This window comes from Epinephelus moara, chromosome 4, assembly GCF_006386435.1.
Source record: "Epinephelus moara isolate mb chromosome 4, YSFRI_EMoa_1.0, whole genome shotgun sequence".
NCBI classification, from domain to species: domain Eukaryota; kingdom Metazoa; phylum Chordata; class Actinopteri; order Perciformes; family Serranidae; genus Epinephelus; species Epinephelus moara.
Window position 1 is genome coordinate 854,776 of NC_065509.1, and position 8,292 is coordinate 863,067.

Genomic DNA, 8,292 nt, shown 5'->3' on the forward strand with positions numbered 1-8,292 from the left:
CCCCTTGTTTACAAGCCGGTCCGGCTGTGCGTTCATGTACGTTCCAACTCTTCTCCATGAGACCGTGAGCCCGGCTCAGTTGGAGTTGGAGCGTTAGCGCGGCAGCCGAGTAGTGCTAACACTAACAGGAAAGCAGGGAAATAGCTAAACACAGCAGAGACCGAGAGTGAGTGAAAGACATCGCTAACTGCTAAACTAAGTTGGCTGTTTAGGTTTTATTTCCTCGCCCCTGTGGCGAGTGAATCTACCTGCAGTGAAAGCGGGGGCTAACCGGTGCTTCCTCCTCATGCTCCACTTCACTCAGCTGCTAACACAGCCAGTTAGCCTCTGCTAGCTTCCCAGCTAGGTGTTGGAGAGCAGAGGTAGAGGGAGGTGTGACTCATGACACACTTTGTTCTGCTCTACAGGCAGTGCACAACAGCGAACCTAGCGGTGAAACGATTTCGCTTATTGCCCCTTTAAGTTTATGCCTTTGACCACCAAAATCAGAACCAGAATCAACTCATCCTTGAGTTCCAGGGAATGTTTGTGCCAAAGTTGAAAAAATTCCTCCAGGGCATTCTTGAGATATCGTGATCACGAGAATGAGATGAGATCATGGTTATCACCAGTGCCTAGGCATAAAAAGCTCCTCCTACCTGAGAATCAGTGGCGTAAGGTAGTGACAATGGGCCCCAGTGCACGCTATTATGAGGGGCCCTATTACGCCCTAGTTATAAGTTATGAAGCACACACACACGCAGACACACAGACACAGACACAGACACAGACACACACACACACACACACACGCACACCCACACACACACACACACACACACAAACACACACACACACACACACACACACACTTTTAGGTGTATATATATTTTAGCAACAGTGTGTCTTACTGCCACTTTTACAATAACACTAATAATACACTAATAATAACACTACTATACTGAACAATATCCCTTTATATTCTGGAGCCTTGAATAAAATAAATGATGACTACACAGTATGTTGCTCACTTGGTCTTAAGAAGGATACTGGAGAAAGGATTTAAGATTCAAATTTAAGAATGTTTATTTATCACTCACTCACAGGCGGTGAAACTGTCATGGCATTGGCAGGCTGGCAGCAAGGTACTGTAGGTCACTCACAATCACACAAATAGAGAGCCCTGTGAAAGACAGACAACAAAAGATGTATACATTATTTAAGTGATTACTGAACAATATCCATGCAAGCTGTCAAGTCTTGACTAAAATAAATGTATAATAGATAGCCACGAAAAGAGGAAAGTAATTGTATTGCTCTTACAAGGAGGATGCTGGCTAAAGCACATCAGGACACTGCTAACAAGGAAGACAACTGTAGGTCCCTCACAAAGCACACACTGGAACAAATATAAAGCCCTCCTCAGCCCTGTGAAAGAAGTCAAAAAAAGTCATGTGCAATGAAGTGGTATAACAGGAAAAAAGTATTGAACAAGCCGACAAAGAAGTATTTCTCCCTCTCAGTTTCACCTTTTCCCCGTCTCTCTCCTTCTCTTTGTCCTGCACTGTCCATTTTTGACCCAGTTTACAGCAGCTAGACTCTCTCTGCTACACCTCTCCCTCTTATTTCTCAAGTTGTGAGTTTGTTAGTTTTATTTGTTTATTTATTGTACCTCATTTGCCTGAGACAAGTTTGCACAGTTTTCATCTACGCATTCAGGAACTTGTGCAAGTCAAGATGTGGCAGCAGCAGGTGCTGTCCAAGCAAACAGCCACAGCCTCATAGCTTCCGAGTATAAACTGTGTGCACCCAGGCTGACACCGTCATGTCCCACAGCAGCTTTATAATTGGAGGTTCTCCGCTCTGATCTGAGACTGTATACCAGGGAAGCCTTGGCAGTGCCTATCTGCAGCTGCTCAGGATGCCCATGTCTTTCAGCGATGACAGCAGGGATTCTGAAAGCTCCAAGATATTGTATTTCATTCCCAGTATAATGTTGGAATATACAGCATGAGCATAAAAATTCTAAACAGTACGTTTTTACTACGAGCCAGACTGAGTTTTCAGTATTTCAATTGGAGGTGGAAAATCAAAGTGTCTGGTGGATGACAGTCTGTTAAAGACACCACTAACTGTGTCTAATCAGGTGTTTCCAATCTTCACTGTTTGCTTTTTACACGAACATCTCATCTGTCTGCTTTGTAAATTATGGTTTGTTTTCTGTGTCTGTCTGAGAAGAGAAAACATTTCTTTTGTTGTCAATGGAAAAGTAAAAAGAGGAAAAGAAACTGAGGTGTACTTGGTGTGTTAGCTTAATGTTCTACCCAAATCATAACCAAACAGAAGCAAAGTTAAAGGATAGATTCACATTTTTCAAGTCTAGTTTAGTAAAATATCCACGTTATTTACAGTATGTTTGTTGAAACCGTAATTATTCCAGTGTAACTGTAAGACTCCAACTTTTGGTAGATACACAAAAAACACTTCAATTCAATGATAATGTTGTGTCTACAAGATGTGTTAAATAGTTGACTGTCGGTGAATTTATTTTACTTTTTTTGGTTTTTAATTCTATTTAAATTGTGTGCAAAGCATTTTTATGCCTCCACCCCGGCGATAGCTGTGGTCAGAGGCCATACGTTGTTGGGTTGTCCATCTGTTCATCCAGCCGTCCATCCCATTCTTGTGAACGTGATATCTCAAGAATGCCTTGAGGGAATTTCTTCAAATTTGGCACAAACTTGGATGCAAGAATCAACTGATCAGAATTTGGTGGCTGATGGTCAAAGGTTGCTGTGACCTTACAAAACATATTTTTGGCCATACCTCAAGAATTCATATACCAATTCAGACAAAATTTCACACAAATCAAACTGTGAAAGTTCAGTCAGGAAGACAATACTTTTCATGCTCAAGCTGTAAGTTTTCTTTCTCACCCTGCCATTCACTCCTCTCACGCATGCTCACTCACTATCTCTAGGTGTCATTGTCCATGCTGTCAATTGAGTCATCAGCTGTTTTCCAGCTGATTCACAATCAGCAAAAAGCACAGTAATACACCTTCTCTGTCAGCCTATCATCTTACTGCTCCTCATTTTAAATATGGTTCTTTCTCTGTTGTACTGCTTTTTTGCTGCAGTCGTGAACCCCCTCCACCTGACCATCACCACAGTCTTTACGGATACATCAGCCTCATCTGCTTCAGCAGTCAGCAGCCTCAGTGTCATCAGCCATCACCATCAGTGTCTGAACTTCATGGGGGGATTTATCTTGCTGCTGCTCAGATGTCTCTTTAATCACAAAATGTCTCTGGTATCCAAGCAAAACCATGTGTTAATCTCTACACTCATATTCTGTATTTCTTAATTATGTATTAAATATTATCTTTACTTCATTCTTCTGATTGAAATGTCTAATAGGATATAATGATAAAATGATGACATTTTATATCCAAAAAGCCAAAGGTCAACACTATAATGTTCTGCATAAACACTTTTCTGGCCATTATTCCTCGTCATAACTCAGGAACAGAAGGGGAGACATTTGGTCAGATACTGAATTGAAGTGTGTGAAGCATCCATGTTGTCTCATGCCTGTCTTGGACCAATATGTATAAATGGAACAATTTTCTTTTCTCTGCTTTAGTCTTTGAAAAATTAGTAGTGATACTAGATATTATAACTAGGATAAAATAGCATTTGTTTCCTTTTTAGATCTTTTGGTTGACTAATCATTACTGCATAAATACACACCTTGCACCTATCCACTTTTCAAATAGTTACAGTTTATTTAAAGGTTGTCATTAATGTTATATGTAGCAATACTAAGTATCTTTTGCAAACACAAATTGTCCTTAACAGGGTCTCCCATCAATTCACCATATAGTAATCTTCTGTTGTAATTATTTTAGAAACTTCACGTGACTTCTGTCATGTCAAAACTGTGCTGACTGTTGATTCTTGTGTTTTTGCATTTTAATTATATTAGTGTCATGTGGCAGTCAAACACTCTGAAGTAGCAGGAGGATGTGTCAGTGACATATATAAGCCCACAGCTCAAAATGGCCAGCTGCTGCTTAAGTGAATTTGACTGAGGAAACTCCCCTCCTGATGACAGCTGCCATGATGAGAACGTCTATAGTAATGATGAATAATCATTTCCACACAGAGCTGAAGAATGGCTCTCATATACTCCTGGCTACAGAAAGGGGTGGGGGGTGAGTGAAAGAGTGGAGCATCTTACAGTCTGTGTCAATGGAGAGGAGAGAGATGGAGGACAGCCAGCAATAAGTCATGATGATAAAAAAAGATGGGATTGATTTGTGACACTCGACTGGTGAGGGTCAGCATGCAACACAATGACATACTTTCTCCACTAGAAAAACAGAACACCTAGGTTTGGGGGATGATAAGCTGCAGGAAACAAAGTGAGGGTCCCTTAAAAAACACCCATGTTCACTGCCTAAAAAGCTGCTGGAGACACAGCAATAACTTGCTAAAACAAACCGGTTTTGTTGTTTGTTGGTGTCAAATGCTGGTCTGTAGCTTGGCAAGCATCTTACCTAGATGTCACACCATCCACCATCCCCTCCATCTTCCAATGACAATGTCAGCTCATTTACTACGTCACTTTAGAAATGTTATTATACTAATTATGAAATGTGCAAATGTAATATATTTGTGGTTTGCAGAATTGTACAATACCAACATTTTCTTTTGATTTGATTTTCTGTGAAAAAGAAGTCATTCATGGGGCACTAATTTACAGGACATCATACAAAATTCAAAATGGCGTTTGTTCAGGCAGGACACAATGTCAAGCTCAGCTCACATCCCAGCGACAGCAGCTGATGGAGCAGCTGATTGATGGAATTGAGTCAGCTGATAGATGACATGGTTCCTTGCTGGCAACCAATTGGCAAATCTCATTCAGGGCGCCCTATTTAACTACTGTTGCTGATTCCTCTGCAAACCACTTTGCAACCCGGCTCCACCCCAGCTCCTCCTTTTCATGTTGTTTCCGACTTATCAGTGTCATTGATCAATGCTATCTCTGCCCCAGGCTTTCCTTGTTTGTCTGTGGAAGACCAGAGCGGTGTGCTCTCTCCGCCTTAAGCTTTCCATGTAGGCACGTGGAAGGGCAGAGAGGTGTGCTTTATCCGCCTTAGGCTTTCCATGTAGGTATGTGGAAGTACAGAGAGGTGCGCTCTCTCTGCCGTAGGCTTTCCACATAGGTGCGTGGAGAGGTGCAGAACAGAGCCATGCTGCCAAATGTAATCCTGCAAATGGAAATAAAGTTGTTTTTGACTGAAGTGGTCTTATTGTGTGTGAATTTTCATTGGATATCATACAAACCATTATATAAAGATATGTTGGATGATGTCTTATAGTTAAGCAGTAAAATGCGAATACTTGAAAAAATAAGTAAATAAATATATCATTTTCTAATATAACTTAAAAAAATAATGCTCAGATTCAAACAGACACTTTTTTATACAGTATATATATTTTCTGATACTTAGGTTCTTGATAAATGTATGATATTAATGTATGCAGTATCTAAGGATTTACAGGTAAAACATTAATTTATTTTAAATTGGCTGTGATTATTTTCAGAATATTTATGTCACGGGAAAGATTTAATCTTAGAAAACTATTTAAATAAATTCTACATTTTGAAGGACTTCAAGAAAAGTCTTTGCACCCATTCATGTCCCCTTTTTAGTCTGTGTCCATCACAGTGCCACTGCAGGCAGTGAATTAAAGAACATTAAAGGGATAGTGCACCCAAAAATGAAAATTCAGCCATTATCTACTCACCCATATGCTGACGGAGGCCCTGGTGGAGTCCTCACATCCCTTGCGGAGATCGGCGGGGGGAGCGGCTTGCACACCTGATGGCAGACGGCGCCCCAGACTAATGTCCAAGAACACAAAATTGAATCCACAAAGTATCTCCATACCGCTCATCCGTAGTGATCCAAGTGTGCTGCAGCCCCGACATAAAAAGTCGTTTTGAAAAACATCATATGAACTCTATTTTTAGCCTCACTGTAGCCTGTAGCTCTGACTGCTTCTCTGTGCTCCGCGCTATCCCTATCCCTTTAAGACACATTTTTGTACTGATGAAAAAAATACCTTGAATGAAAACAAACAAACAAACAAACTCATTTTGTTTTTTGTTTTTTTCAAAATGATTAGAGATAGAGGTCCACACTTGGTCAGTGTAGAATGTTTAAATCAAGTGTGTGTGTGTGTGTGTGTGTGTGTGTGTGTGTGTGTGTGTGCTGGCAGAGTTTCTGACTGGTTGACAGCAGAGTCCTGCACGGGTCCAGTTTTCAAGATCCGCCCCGACCCGACCCGGCGACGTACAAACCCGCACCCGAACCGCAAACCCGCGCATCAGGCCAATTAGTACCGCAACCTGGTCTGACCCGTTGAAACACGACCCGCAGCCCGACCCGTAACCCGGATTTAAAGTAATCATTTTGGGTCATATTGGCTGAATATTGAACAGCATATCGCCACAGTTAAGGTGCCAGTGAGTAAACAACGACCTGAATGAAGCAGCTCTCACAATAAAAACCTGACTTAAGCTCCATCATCAACCCTCTGTATTCTTCTCCCATACGAGTGTAAAAGCACTCGTTTGTTACGTTTAATGCTTTTAAACTTTTAATCTATGTAAAGGAACTTTACATGTGTAATAATAGACTTACTTTCTGTCCAGAGCGACGTTCAGCAGTTACGAGCCGTCACGTGTTTTTAGAATCCATCGAGGAGAGAAGTAATCCATCAGGGAAACACTTCAGAAACATTATAAAGTGATAGTTGTACGTTTTATCCACTTATTTCTCAAATACCTAAATAATTATTTACTGTTTTGGAACACTGTTTTAGTTTCGCTTGTTAGACGGTGGCAGCCATGTTGATTCTGTCGTCCAATCACAAATTGTGTTATTAGATGGTGAAACGCATGTAAACAGCTGAACCAATGACTGTTGCGAAATAGCGGAGGCGATCCTCAGAGAGTAAATAATGACCAAGATAGTTATCTGTAGTTTACCGAACTAATGACTGATGTGTTTATCTAAAACCCGCGATCCGACCCGCATGTTATTTTTTCCACCCAGATCCGAACCCGGGAAAAAATGTTTTTTTAAAAACCACCCGCAAATCAGCTGTTTTTGCGGGTACCCGTCGGGACTCTGGTTGACAGTGACATTTCCAGATAAAAATCAGTCTTATCACACAAACAGCTAAATGTCCCAACATGCACAGCAGACACCTTTATGTCCTACTGCACTGTGGTTGTATTTAGAGTCCTGTGTCTAGTTGCCACACCCAGCCCAGTGCCCCACTCACAGCTGTTTCTCATGTTGACCCTCTCTGGCTGTGCCCTCACATATACCTATCCTCTGAACCTCCACCTTCATAGTTCCTCTGCCTTTCAACCTCAAAAACCTCATTGTTTTTCACACTGTCATTCTTTCATGTGTGTGACCATCTATTTGCTCAGGCATTGGTTAAATGGCAGATGTTTTCAGTTCAAATGCCATCCTTTGCTCTCAACACTCTATCAATGCCCTTTCTCTGTCTACCACGGCCTCTGTGTATCTACAACGACCAAAAAGGAAATATGACATTTGTGTGTGTTTTGCGCTTTGGACCCAGGGTAAGACCAGAGAAAAGCTTTGGTTTAGTAATCTAAGACACTGCTGACCGGTTTTCATTAAACTCTGGGTATGATGAATGCAGGATCGGGACCAGCTTATTTTATTAGCATGTAATTACAAATATGAAGTCAAACCACAATCTATGTGTCAAACATAACACATGATCAATCAATGAGAACACATAACTAAGACTTTTGAAGGGCTTGAGGTGGTCACAATATTCATGAATTTTACTTTGATAAGGCAACTCGAACTGTGGCGACTGTGGTGCACAATATAGAGGACTCAAAACTGAAATGTAAATTTCATGCATTTTAGGGAACTTTTGGTGAGTGTAAGCAGCTACTAGCATTTGCTAGTCAATGTTAGACATTTTAAATTGTGATGACTTTGTAAAATGTCTCAGCAACTTTACATTTACACCTGGTACTGTATCAATATGACTCTCATATGTAATATGAAAAGGAAGAAAGGTGTTATGTATCAGTTTAAATGATGACCCTCATGAACAGCAGTAGGCAGGTTGACGATTTAAACAAAAAAGCGAGCTTTAATGCTGGTTAAAAAATTTCCAAACAGGCAATGCAAAAATAGTCTATTTATTATTTATCTGTGGACAAAAAAGGTGCTCAAAGTGC

The 8,292-nt window shown here is 40.8% G+C and overlaps 1 long non-coding RNA gene across 3 annotated transcripts; it reads right to left on the minus strand.

The window, feature by feature from the left end:
- Positions 1-1,078: 1,078 nt before the first annotated feature.
- Positions 1,079-6,913, minus strand: LOC126389507 (uncharacterized). Of its 3 annotated transcripts, none has more exons than XR_007569865.1 (3): positions 6,698-6,913; positions 1,303-1,407; positions 1,079-1,162 (listed from the first exon to the last, which is right to left on the minus strand). It is a non-coding gene; the product is annotated as an uncharacterized LOC126389507 (long non-coding RNA). The 3 variants fall into 3 exon arrangements; XR_007569866.1 differs by lacking the exons at positions 1,079-1,162; positions 1,303-1,407 and adding exons at positions 4,638-5,257; positions 5,799-5,895; XR_007569864.1 differs by lacking the exons at positions 1,079-1,162; positions 1,303-1,407 and adding exons at positions 4,638-5,257; positions 5,799-5,967.
- Positions 6,914-8,292: the final 1,379 nt, after the last annotated feature.